Below are 27500 nucleotides of genomic sequence, written 5' to 3' on the forward strand. Positions count from 1 at the left end.
GTACGTGTAGTACAGTATGTGTGGTACAGTATGTGTGGTGCTGTATGTGTAGTACTGTACGTGTGGTCCTGTACGTGTGGTACTGTATGTGTGGTCCTGTATGTGTGGTGCTGTATGTGTGGTGCTGTACGTGTGGTACTGTACGTGTGGTCCTGTACGTGTGGTCCTGTACGTTTGGTACTGTACGTGTGGTCCTGTATGTGTGGTACTGTATGTGTGGTCCTGTATGTGTGGTCCTGTACGTGTGGTACTGTATGTGTGGTACTGTATGTGTGGTCCTGTACGTGTGGTACTGTATGTGTGGTACTGTATGTGTGGTCCTGTACGTGTGGTACTGTATGTGTGGTACTGTACGTGTGGTCCTGTATGTGTGGTACTGTATGTGTGGTACTGTACGTGTGGTCCTGTACGTGTGGTACTGTACGTGTGGTCCTGTATGTGTGGTCCTGTATGTGTGGTACTGTATGTGTGGTCCTGTACGTGTGGTACTGTACGTGTGGTACTGTATGTGTGGTGCCGTATGTGTGGTGCCGTACGTGTGCTACTGTATGTGTGGCACTGTATGTGTGGTACTGTATGTCTGGTACTGTATGTGTGGTCCTGTACGTGTGGTACTGTACGTGTGGTCCTGTACGTGTGGTACTGTATGTGTGGTACTGTATGTGTGGTGCTGTATGTGTGGTGCTGTACGTGTGGTGCTGTACGTGTGGTACTGTATGTGTGGTACTGTATGTGTGGTACTGTACGTGTGGTCCTGTACGTGTGGTACTGTACGTGTGGTACTGTACGTGTGGTCCTGTACGTGTGGTACTGTACGTGTGGTACTGTACGTGTGGTACTGTATGTGTGGTACTGTATGTGTGGTCCTGTATGTGTGGTACTGTATGTGTGGTCCTGTATGTGTGGTACTGTATGTGTGGTACTGTACGTGTGGTACTGTACGTGTGGTCCTGTACGTGTGGTACTGTATGTGTGGTACTGTATGTGTGGTCCTGTATGTGTGGTACTGTATGTGTGGTCCTGTATGTGTGGTCCTGTACGTGTGGTACTGTATGTGTGGTACTGTATGTGTGGTCCTGTATGTGTGGTCCTGTATGTGTGGTACTGTATGTGTGGTCCTGTATGTGTGGTACTGTACGTGTGGTCCTGTACGTGTGGTCCTGTATGTGTGGTACTGTATGTGTGGTACTGTACGTGTGGTCCTGTACGTGTGGTACTGTATGTGTGGTACTGTATGTGTGGTCCTGTACGTGTGGTCCTGTACGTGTGGTCCTGTATGTGTGGTACTGTATGTGTGGTACTGTATGTGTGGTACTGTATGTGTGGTACTGTACGTGTGGTGCTGTACGTGTGGTGCTGTATGTGTGGTACTGTATGTGTGGTACTGTATGTGTGGTCCTGTACGTGTGGTCCTGTACGTGTGGTCCTGTACGTGTGGTACTGTATGTGTGGTACTGTATGTGTGGTACTGTATGTGTGGTACTGTATGTGTGGTCCTGTACGTGTGGTCCTGTACGTGTGGTACTGTATGTGTGGTACTGTATGTGTGGTACTGTATGTGTGGTCCTGTACGTGTGGTCCTGTATGTGTGGTCATGTATGTGTGGTACTGTATGTGTGGTACTGTATGTGTGGTCCTGTATGTGTGGTCCTGTATGTGTGGTACTGTATGTGTGGTCCTGTATGTGTGGTACTGTATGTGTGGTACTGTATGTGTGGTCCTGTATGTGTGGTACTGTATGTGTGGTACTGTACGTGTGGTACTGTATGTGTGGTACTGTACGTGTGGTACTGTACGTGTGGTCCTGTACGTGTGGTCCTGTACGTGTGGTACTGTACGTGTGGTACTGTACGTGTGGTCCTGTACGTGTGGTACTGTACGTGTGGTACTGTACGTGTGGTACTGTATGTGTGGTACTGTATGTGTGGTCCTGTATGTGTGGTCCTGTATGTGTGGTACTGTATGTGTGGTACTGTATGTGTGGTACTGTACGTGTGGTCCTGTACGTGTGGTACTGTATGTGTGGTACTGTATGTGTGGTACTGTATGTGTGGTCCTGTATGTGTGGTACTGTATGTGTGGTCCTGTATGTGTGGTCCTGTACGTGTGGTACTGTATGTGTGGTACTGTATGTGTGGTCCTGTATGTGTGGTCCTGTATGTGTGGTCCTGTATGTGTGGTCCTGTATGTGTGGTACTGTATGTGTGGTCCTGTACGTGTGGTCCTGTATGTGTGGTACTGTATGTGTGGTACTGTACGTGTGGTCCTGTACGTGTGGTACTGTATGTGTGGTACTGTATGTGTGGTCCTGTACGTGTGGTCCTGTACGTGTGGTCCTGTATGTGTGGTACTGTATGTGTGGTGCTGTATGTGTGGTCCTGTATGTGTGGTCCTGTATGTGTGGTACTGTATGTGTGGTCCTGTATGTGTGGTACTGTATGTGTGGTCCTGTACGTGTGGTCCTGTATGTGTGGTACTGTATGTGTGGTACTGTACGTGTGGTCCTGTATGTGTGGTACTGTATGTGTGGTACTGTATGTGTGGTCCTGTACGTGTGGTCCTGTACGTGTGGTCCTGTATGTGTGGTCCTGTATGTGTGGTACTGTATGTGTGGTACTGTATGTGTGGTGCTGTATGTGTGGTACTGTATGTGTGGTACTGTATGTGTGGTACTGTATGTGTGGTGCTGTATGTGTGGTACTGTATGTGTGGTACTGTATGTGTGGTCCTGTACGTGTGGTACTGTATGTGTGGTACTGTATGTGTGGTACTGTATGTGTGGTGCTGTACGCGTAGTAAGGCTGCCACATGTGATACGAGTTACCACTGTGTCCTGTATGATGGTGCCTTCTTGTCACCATGGAAATGAGAGGGGACATAGTGCAGTGATTTGTTGCCATGTTGTCATTTCCTTCCCCTCCCCGAGCTGTAGCGACCAGTGTTAAGGTTCTGCAGTGTTGTGCTTATGTGTTGTTGTTGTTGTTGTTGTCGCCAGTGGCTAACAGAGTTATACTTAGTTGTACTTGACAGAAGCGCTGCACAATGGCTGTTTCACAACTGCCTGGTCTCCAGATGTACTGTCTGAGGTGTCCTGCTCCCCGAATCACAACATGACAGTTAGGGTTGACGTTGTAGTTGCTTGGTATCGTTGTTGCCGAAATGCTAGTGCTGAAATGATTAATTGATTTGTTGATCGAAGGCTAATTAATCCATGCATAATTTTTGGACTCGATGTAATGGTTTAAATATTATGCCAAACATTTGATGCTTACAGCTTCACGAAGGCTAAGAGTTGCTTACTTTTCAATTCATATCATTTTAAAAAGGAGCTCTTTAGTTTTTGTTGTTGTTTTTTTTGCTCTGTAGTCTAAAGGGCTGTCCACACCAGAATGATAACTATAACTATAACTATAACTATAACTATAATGATGTGCGTGTTCACACTGATGAACAAGAATGATCTGTAAACAGTGGTGGCCAAGCGCTCCAGCTCTGTCAGCAGCTTGGGAAAATGGATATTCCTGGATATTCATGGATATTCCTGGATATTCCTGGATACTCATGGATATTCCTGGATATTCATGGATATTCATGGATAAAATTGATGCTGATGACATGTTACTGCTGTACATTGCCCGGAGAAAGAAAAAGAAAACCAGAAGGGTATGGGATCACGAAATTCTTGAAAGACGAGAGGAGTTAGGAAACTCCATTGTTAGGAGAATTGTCATCTTTTGGAAAATACGCGACTCAACTGTTCCGACACTCCCGCCACATACGGAATCACCACTGGTTTAAGGTTAGGCAGCTGTTGTCCTTCTCTCTTCGATCAGCTGGTGCACTGTTTGGGCGCCGTCTTCCTGGCTTTGACAAACGCCCAGTTAGGATCACCACACTTAACCAGTTTAATGTTGGATTTCTCCTCTTCCCCGGCCTCTGTGTGGGTGGGGACGTTGTCAGCTCGGTGGTCCAGCGCCCTGATGACTCCTAGTTTGTGCTCCAGTGGATGATGAGAGTCAAACCTTGAGTACTGATCAGTATGTGTTGGCTTACGGTAAACATCAACAATCAAATGTCCCCCATCACCAAATAAAGTTTCACAGTGTAAGAAGGCTACCCTGTCATGTTCCACATCCTCCCTGGTGAACTTGATGTGGTGTCCACAGAGTTCATGTGGTCGTGTGAAATGTGCTACGTCCTGAGATTTAATTTTAACCCAGGTGTCGTCCACAAATCTGAACCAGTGTCTAGGTGGTGTCCCTGGATAGGACATCAGAACCTCTTTTCCACTTTCTCCATATACGAGCTGGCCGCTACAGGCGAGACTGGGGAACCCATAGCGCCCCCATGCCTCTGCCTAGAGTACTGCCCCTATCTGTGAAGTACGTGGACTGAAGACACAGCTTCAGGAGCAGACACACTTGGTCAATGTTAACGTTTCTCTCAATAAACGTTGTGTCCAGATGAACTGATTCAACTTTCTGTGATTTCCTTACCTGGATTATTGGACATGCGTAAAGACATATATGTAACATGATGTGTGTGTAGTTGTAGTCTTTGAATTACAATTACATCATTTTTAGACTTCCCAAAGTTCTTGGTTTGTGCCACCGCTATTCGCCATCTGCACAAAGCAAAGTAAGGCAAGTCTGACATTTGGAAACATTTCTCAGGTCTTATTGACAAAGATGAAAACAAACTGGACTTTGTTGTGACAAATGTGCCAAAATATTGATCTATAACGGGCACAAATCTGACACCTCTGGGCTGAGGCAACATACCTGCTGTCCTGCTCCCCGGCCAATTAAGCGCTGCTTCAAAGCTAAAACATTCCTTCCTGCACATCTTATACAAGACACTATCAAGACATGTGTCGCACCTCGCTGTGGGGACGTTGTGCTGTAGCACTTCGCTGTAGAGACATTGTATTGTAGCACTTCGCTGTAGAGACATTGTGCTGTAGCACTTCACTGTGGAGACATTGTATTGTAGCACTTCGCTGTAGCGACATTGTGCTGTAGCACTTCACTGTGGAGACATTGTATTGTAGCACCTCACTGTGGAGACATTGTGCTGTAGCACTTCGCTGTAGAGACATTGTGCTGTAGCACTTCGCTGTAGAGACATTGTGCTGTAGCACTTCGCTGTGGAGACATTGTGCTGTAGCACTTCGCTGTAGAGACATTGTGCTGTAGCACTTCGCTGTAGAGACATTGTGCTGTAGCACTTCGCTGTGGAGACATTGTGCTGTAGCACTTCGCTGTAGAGACATTGTGCTGTAGCACTTCGCTGTGGAGACATTGTATTGCAGCACGTCGCTGTAGAGACATTGTGCTGTAGCACTTCGCTGTGGAGACATTGTATTGTAGCACTTTGCTGTAGAGACATTGTGCTGTAGCACTTCACTGTGGAGACATTGTATTGCAGCACGTCGCTGTAGAGACATTGTGCTGTAGCACTTCCCTGTGGAGACACTGTATTGTAGCACTTTGCCGAAGAGACATTGTGCTGTAGCACTTCACTGTGGAGACATTGTGCTGTAGCACGTCGCTGTAGAGACATTGTGCTGTAGCAATTCGCTGTAGAGACATTGTGCTGTAGCACTTCCCTGTGGAGACAGTGTATTGTAGCACTTCGCTGTGGAGACATTGTGCTGTAGCACTTCCCTGTGGAGACAGTGTATTGTAGCACTTCGCTGTAGAGACATTGTGCTGTAGCACTTCGCTGTAGAGACATTGTGCTGTAGCACGTCGCTGTGGAGACATTGTGCTGTAGCACGTCGCTGTAGAGACATTGTGCTGTAGCACTTCGCTGTGGAGACATTGTGCTGTAGCACTTCACTGTGGAGACACTGTATTGTAGCACTTCGCAGTAGAGACATTGTGCTGTAGCACTTCGCTGTGGAGACATTGTGCTGTAGCACTTCGCTGTGGAGACATTGTGCTATAGTACTTCCCTGTGGAGACATTGTCCTGTAGCACTTCCCTGTGGAGACATTGTGCTGTAGCACTTCCCTGTGGAGACATTGTCCTGTAGCACTTCCCTGTGGAGACATTGTGCTGTAGCACTTCCCTGTGGAGACATTGTGCTGTAGCACTTCGCTGTGGAGACATTGTGCTGTAGCACTTCGCTGTGGAGACACTGTATTGTAGCACTTCGCAGTAGAGACATTGTGCTGTAGCACTTCGCTGTGGAGACATTGTGCTGTAGCACTTCGCTGTGGAGACATTGTGCTATAGTACTTCCCTGTGGAGACATTGTCCTATAGCACTTCCCTGTGGAGACATTGTGCTGTAGCACTTCCCTGTGGAGACATTGTCCTGTAGCACTTCCCTGTGGAGACATTGTGCTGTAGCACTTCGCTGTGGAGACATTGTGCTGTAGCACTTCGCTGTGGAGACATTGTGCTGTAGCACTTCGCTGTGGAGACATTGTGCTGTAGCACTTCGCTGTGGAGACATTGTGCTGTAGCACTTCGCTGTGGAGACATTGTGCTGTAGCACTTCGCTGTGGAGACATTGTGCTGTAGCACTTCGCTGTGGAGACATTGTGCGTTAGCACTTCGCAGTAGAGACATTGTGCTGTAGCACTTCACTGTGGAGACATTGTGCTGTAGCACTTCACTGTAGAGACATTGTGCTGTAGCACTTCACTGTAGAGACATTGTGCTGTAGTACTTCACCGTAGAGACATTGTGCTGTAGTACTTCACCGTAGAGACATTGTGCTGTAGCACTTCCCTGTGGAGACATTATGCTGTAGCACTTCGCTGTGGAGACATTGTGCTGTAGCACTTCACTGTGGAGACATTGTGCTGTAGCACTTCGCTGTAGAGACATTGTATTGTAGCACTTCGCTGTGGAGACACTGTATTGTAGCACTTCCCTGTGGAGACATTGTGCTGTAGTACTTCACCGTAGAGACATTGTGCTGTAGCACTTCGCTGTAGAGACATTGTGCTGTAGCACTTCACTGTGGAGACATTGTGCTGTAGCACTTCGCTGTAGAGACATTGTATTGTAGCACTTCGCTGTGGAGACACTGTATTGTAGCACTTCCCTGTGGAGACATTGTGCTGTAGCACTTCGCTGTGGAGACATTGTGCTGTAGCACTTCGCTGTGGAGACATTGTGCTGTAGCACTTCACTGTGGAGACATTGTGCTGTAGCACTTCGCAGTAGAGACATTGTGCTGTAGCACGTCGCTGTGGAGACATTGTGCTGTAGCACGTCGCTGTGGAGACATTGTGCTGTAGCACTTCGCTGTAGAGACATTGTGCTGTAGCACTTCACTGTGGAGACATTGTGCTGTAGCACTTCGCTGTGGAGACATTGTGCTGTAGCACTTCGCTGTAGAGACATTGTGCTGTAGCACTTCGCTGTGGAGACATTGTGCTGTAGCACTTCGCTGTAGAGACATTGTGCTGTAGCACTTCGCTGTAGAGACATTGTGCTGTAGCACTTCGCTGTGGAGACATTGTGCTGTAGCACTTCGCTGTGGAGACATTGTGCTGTAGCACTTCGCTGTGGAGACATTGTGCTGTAGCACTTCGCTGTAGAGACATTGTGCTGTAGCACTTCGCTGTGGAGACATTGTGCTGTAGCACTTCGCTGTGGAGACATTGTGCTGTAGCACTTCGCTGTGGAGACATTGTGCTGTAGCACTTCGCTGTGGAGACATTGTGCTGTAGCACTTCACTGTGGAGACATTGTGCTGTAGCACTTCACTGTGGAGACATTGTGCTGTAGCACTTCCCTGTGGAGACATTGTGCTGTAGCACTTCACTGTGGAGACACTGTATTGTAGCACTTCACTGTGGAGACATTGTGCTGTAGCACTTCGCTGTGGAGACATTGTGCTGTAGCACGTCGCTGTAGAGACACTGTATTGTAGCACTTCGCTGTAGAGACATTGTGCTGTAGCACTTCACTGTAGAGACATTGTGCTGTAGCACTTCACTGTAGAGACATTGTGCTGTAGCACTTCCCTGTGGAGACATTGTGCTGTAGCACTTCACTGTAGAGACATTGTGCTGTAGCACTTCGCTGTGGAGACATTGTGCTGTAGCACGTCGCTGTGGAGACATTGTGCTGTAGCACTTCCCTGTAGAGACATTGTGCTGTAGCACTTCGCTGTGGAGACATTGTGCTGTAGCACTTTGTTACCGTAGCTGCTAAATATGGCAGATGTGATGTAAAAGATGTTCTGCCTCACCCATCCACTGGATTACTGAATTAGGAGCACCTCTCCTGATCAGTGCCTTAAAGGACACAGGGAAACGAAGCAAAATAAACAGCCACCGCCAACAACACATGTTCTAAGATAATAAGTAGAATAAATAAATAAATGCAGTTTACCTTTGCCCTAGTATAGGTGTACTTGTTGCACTAGAATAACTGTAATTATTGTACTAGTATGAATGTAATTAAGCACTAGACTAGAACATAATTTCGCTACTTTATTACCGACAGGTGTGCATCTCTATTAGTACTACACAGTAAAGTAATGCGTTTTCCCTGCAGGACGGGAGAAGACGGGAGAAGGTTTTTTAGGGAGTTGTTCCTTATCCGATGAGAGGGTTTAAGGACTGGATGTTGTGTTGCTTTAAAGCCTACTGAGGCTAATTTGTGATATGGGGCTTTACAAATAAAATTGACTTTACTTGACAAAATCAATGAACTCTTATTGTGCGGGTGTGAATGGTCAGAGTGTTTGCGGGTGTGGGTGGGAGTGGACAGACACATTGCGGGAGCAGGCGGTAATGGTCAGAAATCCAGCGGGAGCGGGATTAAGAAAACAGTCCCACGCAGGGACTTGCAGATTTTTTTGACATTTAGAGACCAGCTATGTTTTATGGTTTGGAGACGGTGGTACTGACGAAAAGACAGGAGGTGGAGCTGGAGGTCGCAGAGATGGGAGGCGAGATGGAGATGGTGTGGACATGTGTGGAGGAGAGATGCTGGGTATATTGGGAGAAGGATGCTGAATATGGAGCTGCCAGGGAAGAGGAGAAGAGGAAGGCCAAAGAGGAGGTTTATGGAGGTGGTGAGGGAGGACATGCAAGTGGCTGGTGTGACAGAGGAAGATGCAGAGGACAGGAAGACATGGAAACGGCTGATCTGCTGTAGCGCCCCCTAACGGGAGCAGCTGAAGTGGTAGTAGATTGTTTTTGACATGTGATTGTTGATAGGGGTTGAGGAAGGAGTTCATGATGCACAGTCACGTCTCTCATCCGAACGTGTCCAGTCAGTTAAGGAGGCAGCCTGCTGCTTCGACATGTAAGCAGCCAAACCCAAGTCCCTACTTCCAACCTCTGCTCTTCCTCTGGCTGCATTTCAGTCATTTGCAGAGTAACATCAGGCTACGGAGCTCAACAACAACAACTTAGCTTTGTATGGCGCCTTTCAAGGAACCCAAGGACGCTTTAAACGAGGTAAGAACAGAAAAGCTAATGTCCAGAATTAGGTCATTTATATCAATTACAGACAGTTGGCCTTTTTACATTTAACATTGATGATTTAGCAGAGCTTTCTTTTATGCCTTGTATATGATGCACATGAGGGGTTATGATGCACATGAGGGGGCATGATGCACATGAGAGGGTATGATGCACATGAGAGGGTATGATGCACATGAGAGGGTATGATGCACATGAGAGGGTATGATGCACATGAGGGGTATGATGCACATGAGGGGGGTATGATGCACATGAGAGGGTATGATGCACATGAGGGGGTATGGTGCACATGAGAGGGTATGGTGCACATGAGAGGGTATGGTGCACATGAGGGGTATGATGCACATGAGAGGGTATGGTGCACATGAGGGGGTATGATGCACATGAGAGGGTATGATGCACATGAGGGGGTATGGTGCACATGAGAGGGTATGATGCACATGAGAGGGTATGATGCACATGAGGGGGTATGGTGCACATGAGAGGGTATGGTGCACATGAGAGGGTATGATGCACATGAGGGGGTATGATGCACATGAGAGGGTATGATGCACATGAGAGGGTATGGTGCACATGAGAGGGTATGATGCACATGAGAGGGTATGGTGCACATGAGAGGGTATGATGCACATGAGAGGGTATGTGCACATGAGGGGGGTATGGTGCACATGACGGGGTATGATGCACATGAGGCAGTATGGATGATATGTCAGCCAGTCACCCCTTCAGTTGCTGATCTCCAGTGTATTTTGAGTTTTTAAAAATGTTTTAATCACCCCCCCCTTTCCCTCCCCAATTGTACTTGGCCAATTACCCCACTCTTCTGAGCCGTCCCGGTCTCTGCTCCACCCCCTCTGCTGATCCGGGGAGGGCTGCAGACTACCACATGTCTCCCCCCATACATGTGGAGTCACCAGCCGCTTCTTTTCACCTGACCGTGAGGAGTTTCACCAGGGGGACGTAGCACATGGGAGGATCATGCTATTTCCCCCAGTCCCCCCCCCCCCGAACAGGCGCCCTGACCACCCAGAGGAGGCGCTAGTGCAGCGACCAGGACACATACCCACATCTGGTTTCCCATCCACGGACAGCCAGTTGTGTCTGTAGGGACGCCCGACCAAGCCGGAGGTAACATGGGGATTGGAACAGGTGATCCACGTGTTGGTAGACAACGGAATAGACCGCTGCACTACCCGGACGCCCATTTTTAAAAAAATTTTTATTTTTTTTTTATTTTGAGATATTTATTGATCCCCCGTGGGGAAATTCCACTCTGCATTTAACTCATCCTTGCTGTGTAGCTAGGAGCAGAGGTCAGCCACCCTGCGGCGCCCAGGGACCAGCTCCAGTTGGTCTTGCCATGCCTCGGTCAGGGACACAGACAGGAGTACTAACCCTAACATGCATGTCTTTTTGATGGTGGGAGGAACCTGGAGCACTCAGCGAAAACCCACCGCAGACATGGGGAGAATGCGCAAACGCCACACAGAGGACGACCTGGGATGACCCCCATAGTTGGACAACTCCGAGGTGCAAACCCAGGACCTTCTTCCTGTGAGGCAACAGTTCTAACCACTGCACCACTCTGCAGCCGTATGCAGGAGGAAGGAATTGGTAGTGCTGAGAGAGAAACAGAAAATGGTTAATTTGTCCGATATCTGTGATATTTGTCTGATATCTGCTGCACTGAACAACACTTGGTTTGAAGCTTGATTCATTTTCAGTAGCTTTTTTTTAAAAAGTAGATGGTAAATTTTCAAGAAAAAGTCTGTGAGGTAGCAATAGACGGAGAGAGAGCAACAACTGAAAAGAAAAAAAAGCAAATTTGGACAGCAGAGTTAGATCAACTGCCTCTAAATCCGGCTGTGTGCCCCCAAGTGGAGTGAAAGAAATAGTCGCAGAGTGGAAAGGAATATTTATATCTCCTCAGCGCTCCCTCGTTCATCACCTTGGCTTGGCTCAGCTAGATATTATATCCAGGCTGTGTTGTGTTTCTGGCCTAAGGCTGACTACAGCACAAAGAAAGAACCAATGTAAGCATTTCCTATACCTAGGGATGATGGGGGGGGGGGTGCGGAAAGGAGGAGGCAAAATGGGGAGAAAAAGAAATGGAGGGATAATGGGGAGAAGGAAAGGAGGAGTGAGAGAATGGACAGGAAATGAAAGAGTGGTGAAAAAAGAGTGCGGCTGGGGTTCGGGGTTTTTTTGGGGGGGGGGGCAACTATCCAATACACCCAGCAACCAATCAGACGAGTGGATCAGAATGAAGCACTGTTTTTGGTTTCTGCTTGCCTGCCTCTTCCACCCAGGCGTCATAAACTACTGGCCAGGCCTTTAGGGCAGAGTCTAAGCTCTTTGCTGAGTGTAGACCGGGCTTATGCGTCTAAACACTGTGTAAGCACTATTGACTCTGGGTTTTCTGCCTGGCTTATACACTGGAGAGTTGGGCATGGCTCCCTATTTATGTTTTGCCTGCTGTCTTCTTCACTCCAATGTGAATTTTAGTAATGAATTTACAACAGCTGTTGGCAGACAGCTGTATGTCCAGCAAAGTCAGAATTTCAGAGGTGTGAAAAACCTGCTTATCCCCCCACCAATGTTGATGAAACCTGGTGCAACCGATTTGAAATTGCAATGTGTTGCACTCAGAAAACATTTTGAGAGCTAGTCGGACAGACAGAAGGCGAGAGAGAGAAAGAGAGAGAGAGAGAGAGAGAGAGAGAGAGAGAGAGAGAGAGAGAGAGAGAGAGAGAGAGAGAGAGAGAGAGAGAGAAGAAAAAAATATCAATTTGATCTATCGCAACATAAAGGAGACGATAACAACTATCCATTTCAGGGGACAGGACTAACAGATGAAACTGGAGTTTCATCTGAGTTTATGGCCACAACATAGTTGTGTGATTCTTGTGTATTGACTGCATGTCTGATGACTTCATTTTCTAAGCAGTGCTAAAGCCTGGCATCACACTGGCACGAAACTGGCCAGAAACTCGAGATCAAGAAAGAAACAAGCTATGGGCTTGAACGGTGGCTCTCAACCTGCTGGGTGCCAGGGCATACTTCAGCCAAGCCACCAGACTCTGCTGCATACATGTCTTTATGCATGCTCAATAATCCAGATAAGAACATCACAGAAAGAAGTGAAGCAGGACACAACGCTTGTTGAGGGAAACGTTTCATCACTCATTTAAGTGACCTCTTCAGTCTAAACTGACTGCAGGTGTCCCCACCCTTATAATCAATACAGTGGCATAACGACAGAAAATAATGATCTGCTTCATATGCAAATAGGTGTGACCATTAACTACAGTTACAATGGCCATGTGTACTTTTCACAGAGGATTGGGGAATGGTTGCAGTAAAAGCATTGTAAGATGGCAGATGTGCTCTTAGCCCCCACCAGTTCACGGATGGTCGTTCCCTCTTCACATAGATGGCCTCTTTGACTCCCCGTTCAAACCAGCGTTCCTCTCTATCAAGGATGTGCACATCCTCATCCTTGAAAGAGTGGCCACTGGCCTGTAGATGGTGTAGACTGTGGAGTCCTGGTCTGTAGATGGTGTAGACTGTGGAGTCCTGGCCTGTAGATGGTGTAGACTGTGGAGTCCTGGTCTGACGTGTCAGCACTCCTGTGTTTTGCCATCCTCTTGGCCAGCGTCTGTCTGGTTTCCCCGATATACAAGTCACGGCAATCCTCCCGACACTTAACAGCATACGCTATATTGCTCTGTTTGTGCCGGGGGACCTGATCCTTGGGGTGGACCAACTTCTGGTGCAGCGTGTCTTGGGGTTTGAGAACTGAGACGAGGTGTCTGGAAAATATGCCTCTCAACTTTTCAGACACTCCCGCCACATACGGAATCACCGCTGGTTTACACAGAGACAACTGTTGTCCTTCTCCTCTCTTCGATCTGCTGCACTTGTTTTTTTGCATAAAAAACTGATCATTGGTTTGGGTCATTATGCGACGGTATTGTTTATAAGGGTGGGGATACCTGCAGTCAGTTTAGACTGAAGAGGTCACTTATGCCACGGTATTGTTTATAAGGGTGGGGATACCTGCAGTCAGTTGAGACTGATGAGGTCATTTAGATGAGTGAAACGTCGTGTCCAGATGAACTGATTCAACTTTCTGCGATGTGTTGCATACACAAAAAAGTTGAAAATGCCACACAGAGCCTTCATTTAAGTCCTCCGGCAAGCACAGTAAGGTGCAGCAGTAAGACACAAAGTCAAACTGTCATAACGTCCAGGTAGACTGCAAGGTCAGATGAGCTCACCGGTGTTCACTGGTACCTTTTAAAAATGTATATCTCGATTTGACAGGCAGCAGCATTGAACAAATGTGTGTATGTTGTACTAGTGATACCTGATGCTGCTTCTATGCAACCATTGTAAAGCTTTTTCATTCTTTCATTCATTCATCATCAGCTGCTTCTCCGGAGTTGGGTCGCGGTGGCAGTAAGCTAAATAGGGCACTCCAGACATCCCTCTCCCCAGCAACGCCCTCCAGCTCCTCCTGGGGGATCCCAAGGCGTTCCCAGGCCAGATTGGACATGTAGTCCCTCCAGCGAGTTCTTGGTCTACCCTGGGGTCTCCTCCCAGTTTGACCATGCCTGGTAAACCTCCAAAGGAAGGCGCCTAGAAGGCATCCTAATCAGATGCCCGAACCACCTCAACTGGCTCCTTTCGACGCGAAGGAGCAGTGGCTCTACTCTGAGCTTCATCCGGATGTCCGAGCTCCTCACCCCTATCTCTAAGGCTGAGCCCAGACACCCTACGGAGGAAACTCATTTCAGCCGCTTGTATCTGCGATCTCACCCTTTCAGTCACTACCCAAAGCTCATGACCATAGGTGAGGGTTGGAACGAAGATTGACTGATAAATTGAGAGCTTTGCCTTCCGGCTCGGCTCCCTCTTCACCACAACGGTCAGGTACAACGTCCGCATTACTGCTGATGCTGCACCAATCCACCTGTCAATCTCCCGCTCCGTCCTACCCTCACTCGTGAACAAGATCCCGAGATACTTGAACTCCTTAACTTGAGGCAACAACTCATCCCCAACCCAGAGGGAGCAATCCACCATTTTCTGGTAGAGAACCATAGCCTCAGACTTGGAGGTGCTGACTCTCATCCTGGCCATTTCACACTCAGCTGCAAACCACCCTAGTGCGCGCTGGAGGTCGCGTTCTGATGAAGCCCAACAAAACCACATCATCTGCAAAGAGGAGAGATGCAATTCCGATGTTCCCAAAACGGACACACTGCTCACCTTGGCTGCGCCTATAGATCCTGTCCATGAATATCACAATCAGAATCAGAGACAAGGAACAACCTTGGTGGAATCTGACACCTACCGAAAACGTGTTTGACTTTGCGTCGAGAATGCGGACACAGCTCTCAGTTTGGTTATACAAGGACCAGATGGCTTGGAGCATCTGCCCTGGTACCCCGTACTTCTGCAGTAGCCCCCACAGAGTGTCCCGGGGTACATGGTCGTAAGCCATCTCCAAGTCCATAAAACACATGTCAAACTCCCATGCCCCCTCAGCACTTCCGCAAGGATGAAGAGTTGGTCCGTTATTCCACGGCCGGGACGGAATCCGCATTGTTCCTCCTAGATCCAAGGTTCGACAATCAGTCGTTGCCTCCTTTCGAGCACCCTAGAGTAAACTTTACCAGGGAGGCTGAGCAATGTGATGCCCCGATAATTGGAGCACACCCTCCGGTCCCCCTTTTTAAATATGGGAACCACCACCCCAGTCTGCCACTCCACAGGTACTGTCCCTGACCTCCACGTGACACTGAAGAGGCATGTCAACAAAGTCAGCCCAACATTGTCCAGAGCCTTCAGCATCTCAGGGCGAATCTCATCCACACCTGGCGCCTTGCCACTGAGGAGCTTTTTAACCACCTCAGAGACCTCTGCCAGGGATATGGGTGGGGCTTCCCCCTAGTCTTCAGACTCTACCTCCTCCACTGAGGACGTGTTAGCCGGGCTCAGGGGCCCCTCAAAGTGTTCTTTCCACCGCTCAACAACATCACCAGTTCCCCTCCCCAGCTGAACACAGCCTGAGTCAAGCCCTGCTTCCCCTTCCTGAGTCACGGGATGGTTTGCCAGAACTGTCTTGAGGCCAGCCGAAAGTCCTCCTCTATAGCCGCACCGAACTCCTCCCACACCTGAGTTTTTGCTTCCGCAACTGCTGAAGACGCAGCCCTTCTGGCCTTTCGGTACCTGTGTGCTGCTTTAGGAGACGCCTGGGCCAACCAAGTCCGAAAAGGCCTCCTTCTTTAGCCTGACGGCTTCCCTCACCACCGGTGTCCACCAGCGGGTTCTTAGGTTGCCACCTCAACAGGCACCGATGACCGTATGACCACAGCTCGTGCCTGCCGCATCTGCAATAGAGGCTTTGAACGTGGCCCACTCAGACTTCATGTCCCCAACCTCCCTCGGGATACACGAGAACTTCTTGGGAGGTGGGAGTTGAAGACCTCATGGACAGCGGCCTCTGCCAGATGTTCCCAGTTCACCCTTGCTACACGTTTGGGTTTGCCAGGTCTGTCTGGCAGCCTACCCCACCATCTGATCCAACTCACCACCAGGTGGGGATCAGTTGACAGCTCTGTTCCTGTCTTCGCCCGAGTGTCCAAAACACACGGCCGCAGATCTGATGTTACGACCACAAAGTCTATTACCAATCTTCGGCCTAAAGTTTTCTGGTACCAAGTACACTTATGAACTACCTTATGTTTGAACATGGTGTTTGTTATGGCCAATCCATGACTCGCACAGAAGTCTGATAACAAGGCACCGCTCGGGTTCAGATCAGGGAGGCCGATCCTCCTAATCACACCCCTCCAGTTTCCTCCATCGTTGCCCACATGAGTGTTGAAGTCCCCCAGCAGAACTATAGAGTCCCGAGGCGAAGCCCTATCCAAGACACCACCCAGAGACTCAAAGAAGGCTGGATACTCCAAACTGCTATTCGGTGCATAAGCACACACAACAGTCAGAGCCTCCCCCCCCCAACGACTCGCAGTCGTATAGAGGCGAACTTCTCATTCCCTGGGGAGACCTCCAACACAGCGGCACTCAACCGGGGACTTGTGAGTATCCCCACACCCGCCCAGCGCCTGTCACCTTGGCCAACTCTGGAAAAGTAATGAGCCCCTCTCCAGGAGTTTAGTACCAGAGCCCATGCTATGTGTGGAGGTGAGCACAACTATATGTAGTTGGTACCACTCCATCTCCCGCACCAGCTCAGGCTCTTTCTCTGCCAGAGAGGTGACATTCCACGTCCAGAGGACCAATCTGCAATGCCGGAAGTCGGCACGCCCTGGTCCCCGCCTTTGCCTGCTGTCTAGCCTGCATTGCACCCTACCCCAATGCTCATCCCCATGTGTGGTTGGTCCACGGAGTGGTGGCTCCATGTTGTTTTTTTGGCCTGGGCCCGGTCCCATATCACTTATTTGTTGAAAATTGAAATGCCCCTGTCAGTCTAAGGCTGTTAGTACTGATAGCATGCTATGGTTTAAGTTTGGGTGTTTGTAGACACTCTGGCACATTTTATACAGCACCATTGCGTAGACTTTTTTGTTGTTGTTACCTACGGCTACTTTGCACCGACATTTCAAATCTTGTTATAGGAACAAACATTGTCCATAATCCATGTCAGACAGGGATTTCAGTATAACCCAACTGCAAGTTGTGCTTTTATGTGTGTGTCCAAAAGGGACACATTGAAAAATAAATACTGCAATATTTGTGTGAGTTGGTGATAAAGGGGGAGAAGAGGAAAAGAAAAATGACACCAGTTGTCCACCATGACTTCTGGAGTCCAGGGGTATTATGAAACATTACAGTTTGCAACAAAGAAATACAGACAATAGACAGCAGACGACAACAGGTGTGTGTTCTCATGTGCTCATCTCTGGAAGGTACGTGGGTCTCATCTGCTGGACCTGCTGCTGTCCTGTTAACAGGTTCCTCTTTTGTTGTGGGGCGGGCAGTGTTTGTATCATAGCTGGCTGGTTCTACATTAAAAGGCTTACGGGTAGATCCAGATAAAGGAAACCGGTCTCTCAGCCATTAAGCTTATGAGATGAGCTGCTGCTGAATGCGAGACCGCAGTCCGAAGAAACTGGTGGTGTTCTGACAACAAGTCCCCTGATACCCGGCGACAGCACTGGTTTCAGCCAAATCCACATCTTTGAAAATGTTTTGCTTTTTGTCAGTTGTGGTGGATGGTTAGAAAATTAGATGGCGCTCACACAGGTGTGGTAGTTTTGTTAACTTAAGCACCCCAGCCCCTGCACACACCTGCGAAGGGTTGTTTTGGTGTGGGGGTGAGGGCTGTTTATTCCCACCCAGTGTAACACCACTGGAGCCAGCACGGTGTGGTGCAGCATGCACTGCGTTGAACCTGTAGCACGGTGTCTTGTTGTGTTGAACCTGTAGCACGGTGTCTCGTTGTGTTGAACCTGTAGCATGGTGTCTCGTTGTGTTGAACCTGTAGCACGGTGTCTCGTTGTGTTGAACCTGTAGCACGGTGTCTCGTTGTGTTGAACCTGTAGCACGGTGTCTCGTTGTGTTGAACCTGTAGCACGGTGTCTCGTTGTGTTGAACCTGTAGCACGATGTCTCGTTGTGTTGAACCTGTAGCACGGTGTCTCGTTGTGTTGAACCTGTAGCACGGTGTCTCGTTGTGTTGAACCTGTAGCACGGTGTCTCGTTGTGTTGAACCTGTAGCACGGTGTCTCGTTGTGTTGAATGTGTAGCACGGTGTCTCGTTGTGTTGAATGTGTAGCACGATGTCTCGTTGTGTTGAACCTGTAGCACGGTGTCTCGTTGTGTTGAACCTGTAGCACGGTGTCTCGTTGTGTTGAACCTGTAGCACGGTGTCTCGTTGTGTTGAACCTGTAGCAAGGTGTCTCATTGTGTTGAACCTGTAGCACGGTGTCTCGTTGTGTTGAACCTGTAGCACGGTGTCTCGTTGTGTTGAACCTGTAGCACGGTGTCTCGTTGTGTTGAATGTGTAGCACGGTGTCTCGTTGTGTTGAATGTGTAGCATGGTATCTCGTTTGCTGTGCTGTCTGTGAGTGTGTATGTTTGTTGTTGTGATGTTGGTGAGAAAGGAAGCTGTGTTAATATTAAAAACACGAACTGCAGGGTATCAATCACCTGTGTGTATGTGTGTGTGTGTGTGTGTGTGTGTGTGTGTGTGTGTGTGTGTGTGTGTGTGTCTGTGAGCATGCTCGTGAGAGAGAGATAAACAAGATTTCTGGTTTGTAGATGGTTTCCTGCTGCGTGTGTTTATAATTATGCATACTCAATAGTTTTGTGTGTGTGTGTGTGTGTGTGTGTGTGCGTGCGTGTGTGTGTGTGTACACAAAGTACATGTTTATTGGTCACCATTGTGCTTGGGGTGCCAGGTCCCTCGATGTGTCTGGAAGAGGCTTAGCAGAGCCAGCTGGCTGCCGCAGTGTTGTCATGTGTGTTGTTGTGTGTGTTTTCGTGTGTGTCTTTCATGTGTGTTGTCATGTGTTGTCATTTGTGTTGTTGTGTGTTGTCATGTGTATTGTCGTGTGTTGTGTGTGTTGTCATGTGTGTTGTCGTGTGTGTTGTGTGTGTTGTGTGTTGTCGTGTGCGTTGTCATGTGGGTGGTTGTGTATTGTCATGTGTGTTGTCGTGTGTGTTGTCATGTGTGTTGTGTATGTTGTTGTGTGTTGTCATGTGTTTCGTCGTGTGTGTTGTCATGTGTGTTGTGTGTGTTGTCATGTGTATTGTCGTGTGTGTTTTCGTGTGTGTTGTCGTTTATTGTCGTGTGTTGTTGTGTGTTGTCATGTGTGTTGTCGTGTGTTGTTGTGTGGGTTTTCGTGTATGTTGTTGTGTGTTGTGTGTGTTGTCATGTGTGTTGTGTATGTTGTTATGTGTTGTCATGTGTTTCGTCGTGTGTGTTGTCATGTGTGTTGTCATGTGTATTGTCGTGTGTGTTTTCGTGTGTGTTGTCATGTGTATTGTCGTGTGTTGTTGTGTGTGTTTTCGTGTATGTTGTTGCGTGTTGTGTGTGTTGTCATGTGTATTGTCGTGTGTGTTGTCGTGTGTGTTGTCATGTGTGTTGTCGGGGGGCCCTGGCTGTGCTTGGTGTGTGTCCTCTCCTCCCTTTTGTTCCTTCTGAAAATAAATAAATGTGCATGGATGTTCAACGCTGTGAGGGTTCAAGAGAGATGAATATTGCATGGAGACCCTCCTCCACCCTCCAGCCTCCACCCTCCAGCCTCCAGCCTCCAGCCACTCCCCCCCGGCAGGGTTGCCAGCGGAGAGGAGGCTGCGGCTAAGTGGTAGCCATAATGGTGGCAGAATTTGCCCAGTGAAGTGTTTTCCATGTTCTGCCAGTGAATTTAGGGGTGATTTGTTTAGATCTCTCTCATTAGCTGCAGTCCTGTGAATTATTGATGCGCCGGTGTCAAGCCTGCTTTCCCCAACGAGTGATGGCCCAGCTTCCCAAGTCATTTTCCAGCTCTCATATAGTATATGCTCCTCCTCCTCCTCCTCCTCCTCATCCTGCTGCTGCTGCTGCTCCTGCTGCTGTCCTTTTTTCTGCCCTTTCCAACATTAATATAACTAATTTCATGGAGGGATAACGGCAGCCCCGGCCGTCACCCTCCTCTTCCCAGTCCCCTCTCTTAAACGCCGACCTGTCCCGGCCTCTCCAGTCACACCTCTGACATTTCTCTTATTAATTTTTGAGCGTGGCGAAATGATGTCTCTTTTTCTCGCCTCCTCACTCCTCTCCGCTTTCAGCCCCAGTGCCCCCGCTCACCCCCACCCCTCTTTTGTCCTTTTCCTAAAAGTTCTTGGAGGGATTTCCGGAAGAGGGTTGTTGATTTTGAGGGGAGTATAGGGAGTTTTTTTCCTTCTTCTTCTTTCTCCTCCTCATTATTCTCTCCACCAGGCGGATAGCGTGGAGGGGATTGTGTGTTGGGCTGTGTGTGTCCCTGTGTGTGTGTGTTTATGTGTGTAACTGTAACGTCCTGTACTACTGGGCCTATCAGCCTCAAATCTGTTGTGCAGTTCTGACTGTGTGATCGAGAGCGTCTCGTGGTTACGACGATTCACAACCTTTGAAAAAGGCTCGTTCTCGCTGCTGCTGCTTCCTGTTGTCACTCACTCCAGCTCGCTCGACCAGCGCCGCTCTCCGTCGCCGCGCTCCGTCGCCGCGCTCCGTCGCCACGCTCCGTCGCCACGCTCCGTCGCTGCCCACTCTAACGCAGCTGTGCGCATGTGTGACTCACATCTACACTTGACTCAGATCGGGCAGTGACATGGTCAAAAGTTATTAAACAATTTTGATAATCCAAAAAAATGTGAGTTATAAAATGAAGAACTTCCTCTAGGTTGCAGTCAAAACGGGAAGTGTTGCACATTCGTGTCGCTGCCTGATTTGAGTCAACCGTAAATGTGAGCCGTGTATCTGTTAGCATAAACGGTTCACTCAGCTTTATTATATTATGAAAAAAAAGACAGGGTTAGGCTCAGACCAAAATGGTCCCCTAGCAAACCTTTTCTTTTTGGAAAGTGCAAGTTCATATTACACTTGGTCGCATTCGTGCGAGGGTCCACCGAGGAGGCTGCACATCCTCAGACTGACGGGCCAAACGTTGTTATGAGGTAGATGGTTTTAGCTTGAGTGCTGCATACTAAACCACCGAGGAGGCTGCACATCCTCAGACTGACGGGCCAAACGTTGTTATGAGGTAGATGGGTTTAGCTTGAGTGCTGCATATTAAACCACCGAGGATGCTGCACATCCTCAGACTGATGGGCCAAACGTTGTTATGAGGTAGATGCTTTTAGCTTGAGTGCTGCATACTAAACCACCAAGGAGGCTGCACATCCTCAGACTGACGGGCCAAACGTTGTTATGAGGTAGATGGGTTTAGCTTGAGTGCTGCATACTAAACCACCAAGGAGGCTGCACATCCTCAGACTGACGGGCCAAACGTTCTTATGAGGTAGATGGGTTTAGCTTGAGTGCTGCATACTAAACCACCGAGGAGGCTGCACATCCTCAGACTGACGGGCCAAACGTTGTTATGAGGTAGATGGGTTTAGCTTGAGTGCTGCATACTAAACCACCGAGGATGCTGCACATCCTCAGACTGACGGGCCAAACGTTCTTATGAGGTAGATGGGTTTAGCTTGAGTGCTGCATATTAAACCACCGAGGATGCTGCACATCCTCAGACTGACGGGCCAAACGTTGTTATGAGGTAGATGGGTTTAGCTTGAGTGCTGCATACTAAACCACCGAGGAGGCTGCACATCCTCAGACTGACGGGCCAAACGTTGTTATGAGGTAGATGGGTTTAGCTTGAGTGCTGCATACTAAACCACCGAGGAGGCTGCACATCCTCAGACTGACGGGCCAAACGTTGTTATGAGGTAGATGGTTTTAGCTTGAGTGCTGCATACTAAACCACCGAGGAGGCTGCACATCCTCAGACTGACAGGCCAAACGTTGTTATGAGGTAGATGGGTTTAGCTTGAGTGCTGCATACTAAACCACCGAGGATGCTGCACATCCTCAGACTGACGGGCCAAACGTTCTTATGAGGTAGATGGGTTTAGCTTGAGTGCTGCATATTAAACCACCGAGGATGCTGCACATCCTCAGACTGACGGGCCAAACGTTGTTATGAGGTAGATGGGTTTAGCTTGAGTGCTGCATACTAAACCACCAAGGAGGCTGCACATCCTCAGACTGACGGGCCAAACGTTGTTATGAGGTAGATGGTTTTAGCTTGAGTGCTGCATACTAAACCACCGAGGAGGCTGCACATCCTCAGACTGACAGGCCAAACGTTGTTATGAGGTAGATGGTTTAGCTTGAGTGCTGCATACTAAACCACCGAGGAGGCTGCACATCCTCAGACTGAAGGGCCAAACGTTGTTATGAGGTAGATGGGTTTAGCTTGAGTGCTGCATACTAAACCACCGAGGATGCTGCACATCCTCAGACTGACGGGCCAAACGTTCTTATGAGGTAGATGGGTTTAGCTTGAGTGCTGCATATTAAACCACCGAGGATGCTGCACATCCTCAGACTGACGGGCCAAACGTTGTTATGAGGTAGATGGGTTTAGCTTGAGTGCTGCATACTAAACCACCAAGGAGGCTGCACATCCTCAGACTGACGGGCCAAACGTTGTTATGAGGTAGATGGGTTTAGCTTGAGTGCTGCATACTAAACCACCAAGGAGGCTGCACATCCTCAGACTGACGGGCCAAACGTTGTTATGAGGTAGATGGGTTTAGCTTGAGTGCTGCATACTAAACCACCGAGGAGGCTGCACATCCTCAGACTGACGGGCCAAACGTTGTTATGAGGTAGATGGGTTTAGCTTGAGTGCTGCATATTAAACCACCGAGGATGCTGCACATCCTCAGACTGACGGGCCAAACGTTGTTATGAGGTAGATGGTTTTAGCTTGAGTGCTGCATATTAAACCACCGAGGAGGCTGCACATCCTCAGACTGACGGGCCAAACGTTGTTATGAGGTAGATGGTTTTAGCTTGAGTGCTGCATACTAAACCACCGAGGAGGCTGCACATCCTCAGACTGACGGGCCAAACGTTGTTATGAGGTAGATGGTTTTAGCTTGAGTGCTGCATATTAAACCACCGAGGAGGCTGCACATCCTCAGACTGACGGGCCAAACGTTGTTATGAGGTAGATGGTTTTAGCTTGAGTGCTGCATACTAAACCACCGAGGAGGCTGCACATCCTCAGACTGACGGGCCAAACGTTGTTATGAGGTAGATGGGTTTAGCTTGAGTGCTGCATACTAAACCACCGAGGATGCTGCACATCCTCAGACTGACGGGCCAAACGTTCTTATGAGGTAGATGGGTTTAGCTTGAGTGCTGCATATTAAACCACCGAGGATGCTGCACATCCTCAGACTGACGGGCCAAACGTTGTTATGAGGTAGATGGGTTTAGCTTGAGTGCTGCATACTAAACCACCGAGGAGGCTGCACATCCTCAGACTGACGGGCCAAACGTTGTTATGAGGTAGATGGGTTTAGCTTGAGTGCTGCATACTAAACCACCGAGGAGGCTGCACATCCTCAGACTGACGGGCCAAACGTTGTTATGAGGTAGATGGGTTTAGCTTGAGTGCTGCATACTAAACCACCGTGGTGGCTGCACATCCTCAGACTGACGGGCCAAACGTTGTTATGAGGTAGATGGGTTTAGCTTGAGTGCTGCATACTAAACCACCGAGGAGGCTGCACATCCTCAGACTGACGGACCAAACGTTGTTATGAGGTAGATGGTTTTAGCTTGAGTGCTGCATACTAAACCACCGAGGAGGCTGCACATCCTCAGACTGACGGGCCAAACGTTGTTATGAGGTAGATGGGTTTAGCTTGAGTGCTGCATACTAAAACACCGAGGAGGCTGCACATCCTCAGACTGACAGGCCAAACTTTGTTATGAGGTAGATGGTTTTAGCTTGAGTGCTGCATACTAAACCACCAAGGAGGCTGCACATCCTCAGACTGACGGGCCAAACGTTGTTATGAGGTAGATGGGTTTAGCTTGAGTGCTGCATACTAAACCACCGAGGAGGCTGCACATCCTCAGACTGACGGGCCAAACGTTGTTATGAGGTAGATGGTTTTAGCTTGAGTGCTGCATACTAAACCACCGAGGAGGCTGCACATCCTCAGACTGACGGGCCAAACGTTGTTATGAGGTAGATGGTTTAGCTTGAGTGCTGCATACTAAACCACCGAGGAGGCTGCACATCCTCAGACCGACGGGCCAAACGTTGTTATGAGGTAGATGGGTTTAGCTTGAGTGCTGCATACTAAACCACCGAGGAGGCTGCACATCCTCAGACTGACGGGCCAAACGTTGTTATGAGGTAGATGGTTTAGCTTGAGTGCTGCATACTAAACCACCGAGGATGCTGCACATCCTCAGACTGACGGGCCAAACGTTGTTATGAGGTAGATGGGTTTAGCTTGAGTGCTGCATACTAAACCACCGAGGATGCTGCACATCCTCAGACTGACGGGCCAAACATTGTTATGAGGTAGATGGTTTTAGCTTGAGTGCTGCATACTAAACCACCAAGGAGGCTGCACATCCTCAGACTGACGGGCCAAACGTTGTTATGAGGTAGATGGTTTAGCTTGAGTGCTGCATACTAAACCACCGAGGAGGCTGCACATCCTCAGACTGACGGGCCAAACGTTGTTATGAGGTAGATGGGTTTAGCTTGAGTGCTGCATACTAAACCACCGAGGAGGCTGCACATCCTCAGACTGACGGGCCAAACGTTGTTATGAGGTAGATGGGTTTAGCTTGAGTGCTGCATACTAAACCACCAAGGAGGCTGCACATCCTCAGACTGACAGGCCAAACGTTGTTATGAGGTAGATGGTTTAGCTTGAGTGCTGCATATTAAACCACCGAGGATGCTGCACATCCTCAGACTGACGGGCAAAACGTTTTTATGAGGTAGATGGTTTTAGCTTGAGTGCTGCATACTAAACCACCGAGGAGGCTGCACATCCTCAGACTGAAGGGCCAAACGTTGTTATGAGGTAGATGGGTTTAGCTTGAGTGCTGCATACTAAACCACCGAGGAGGCTGCACATCCTCAGACTGAAGGGCCAAACGTTGTTATGAGGTAGATGGGTTTAGCTTGAGTGCTGCATACTAAACCACCGAGGAGGCTGCACATCGTCTGACTGACGGGCCAAACGTTGTTATGAGGTAGATGGGTTTAGCTTGAGTGCTGCATACTAAACCACCGAGGATGCTGCACATCCTCAGACTGACGGGCCAAACGTTGTTATGAGGTAGATGGGTTTAGCTTGAGTGCTGCATATTAAACCACCGAGGATGCTGCACATCCTCAGACTGACGGGCCAAACATTGTTATGAGGTAGATGGGTTTAGCTTGAGTGCTGCATATTAAACCACCGAGGAGGCTGCACATCCTCAGACTGACAGGCCAAACGTTGTTATGAGGTAGATGGTTTAGCTTGAGTGCTGCATATTAAACCACCGAGGATGCTGCACATCCTCAGACTGAAGGGCCAAACGTTGTTATGAGGTAGATGGGTTTAGCTTGAGTGCTGCATACTAAACCACCGAGGAGGCTGCACATCCTCAGACTGAAGGGCCAAACGTTGTTATGAGGTAGATGGGTTTAGCTTGAGTGCTGCATACTAAACCACCGAGGAGGCTGCACATCCTCTGACTGACGGGCCAAACGTTGTTATGAGGTAGATGGGTTTAGCTTGAGTGCTGCATATTAAACCACCGAGGATGCTGCACATCCTCTGACTGACGGGCCAAACGTTGTTATGAGGTAGATGGGTTTAGCTTGAGTGCTGCATACTAAACCACCGAGGAGGCTGCACATCCTCAGACTGAAGGGCCAAACGTTGTTATGAGGTAGATGGTTTAGCTTGAGTGCTGCATACTAAACCACCGAGGATGCTGCACATCCTCAGACTGACGGGCCAAACGTTGTTATGAGGTAGATGGGTTTAGCTTGAGTGCTGCATATTAAACCACCGAGGAGGCTGCACATCCTCAGACTGACAGGCCAAACGTTTTTATGAGGTAGATGGTTTTAGCTTGAGTGCTGCATACTAAACCACCGAGGAGGCTGCACATCCTCAGACTGAAGGGCCAAACGTTGTTATGAGGTAGATGGGTTTAGCTTGAGTGCTGCATATTAAACCACCGAGGATGCTGCACATCCTCAGACTGACCGGCCAAACGTTGTTATGAGGTAGATGGTTTAGCTTGAGTGCTGCATACTAAACCACCAAGGAGGCTGCACATCCTCAGACTGACGGGCCAAACGTTGTTATGAGGTAGATGGGTTTAGCTTGAGTGCTGCATATTAAACCACCGAGGATGCTGCACATCCTCAGACTGACGGGCCAAACATTGTTATGAGGTAGATGGGTTTAGCTTGAGTGCTGCATATTAAACCACCGAGGAGGCTGCACATCCTCAGACTGACAGGCCAAACGTTGTTATGAGGTAGATGGTTTAGCTTGAGTGCTGCATATTAAACCACCGAGGAGGCTGCACATCCTCAGACTGACGGGCCAAACGTTTTTATGAGGTAGATGGGTTTAGCTTGAGTGCTGCATATTAAAACATTTTTTTTTCATATTTCTCATTCAATCGACTTGAGTGCTGTGCAAAAGTCTTATAATGGCATGAACAAACTTGTTTTTCTCTCCGTGTGTGTGTGTGTGTGTGTGTGTGTGTGTGTCTGTCTGTCTGTCTGTCTGTCTGTCTGTCTGTCTGTCTGTCTGTCTGTCTGTCTGTCTTTCCACTGCCAGTCTCACATACTACTGGGCCTGTCAGGCTCATAATTAATTTGTGTGCACAATTATGACTGTAGGGTCAAGGACCTCTCATGGTTATAAATAATCGGTTTTATACTCAGCTGACTGCGAGCTCCTCAGCTCATCTAAGTGCGAGCTCCTCAGCTCATCTAAGTGCGAGCTCCTCAGCTCAGCTGACTGCGAGCTCCTCAGCTCATCTAAGTGCGAGCTCCTCAGCTCATCTAAGTGCGAGCTCCTCAGCTCATCTAAGTGCGAGTTCCTCAGCTCAGCTGAGCGCGAGCTCCTCAGCTCATCTAAGCGCGAGCTCCTCAGCTCAGCTGAGCGCGAGCTCCTCAGCTCATCTAAGTGCGAGCTCCTCAGCTCAGCTGACTGCGAGCTCCTCAGCTCTTCTAAGTGCGAGCTCCTCAGCTCATCTAAGTGCGAGCCCCTCAGCTCAGCTGAGCGCGAGCTCCTCAGCTCATCTAAGCGCGAGCTCCTCAGCTCATCTAAGTGCGAGCTCCTCAGCTCATCTAAGTGCGAGCTCCTCAGCTCAGCTGAGCGCGAGCTCCTCAGCTCATCTAAGCGCGAGCTCCTCAGCTCAGCTGAGCGCGAGCTCCTCAGCTCATCTAAGTGCGAGCTCCTCAGCTCAGCTGAGCGCGAGCTCCTCAG

At 48.9% G+C, this 27500-nt stretch overlaps 1 protein-coding gene across 1 annotated transcript in view; it reads left to right on the plus strand.

Annotated features, from left to right (window-relative positions):
* tusc3 (tumor suppressor candidate 3) overlaps positions 1–27500 on the plus strand; it is a 254083-nt gene that overhangs the window by 942 nt on the left and 225641 nt on the right. The gene's annotated exons all lie outside the window — the stretch shown is intronic.

This window comes from Lampris incognitus, chromosome 5 (genome assembly GCF_029633865.1).
Source record: "Lampris incognitus isolate fLamInc1 chromosome 5, fLamInc1.hap2, whole genome shotgun sequence".
Classification (NCBI taxonomy): Eukaryota; Metazoa; Chordata; class Actinopteri; order Lampriformes; family Lampridae; genus Lampris; species Lampris incognitus.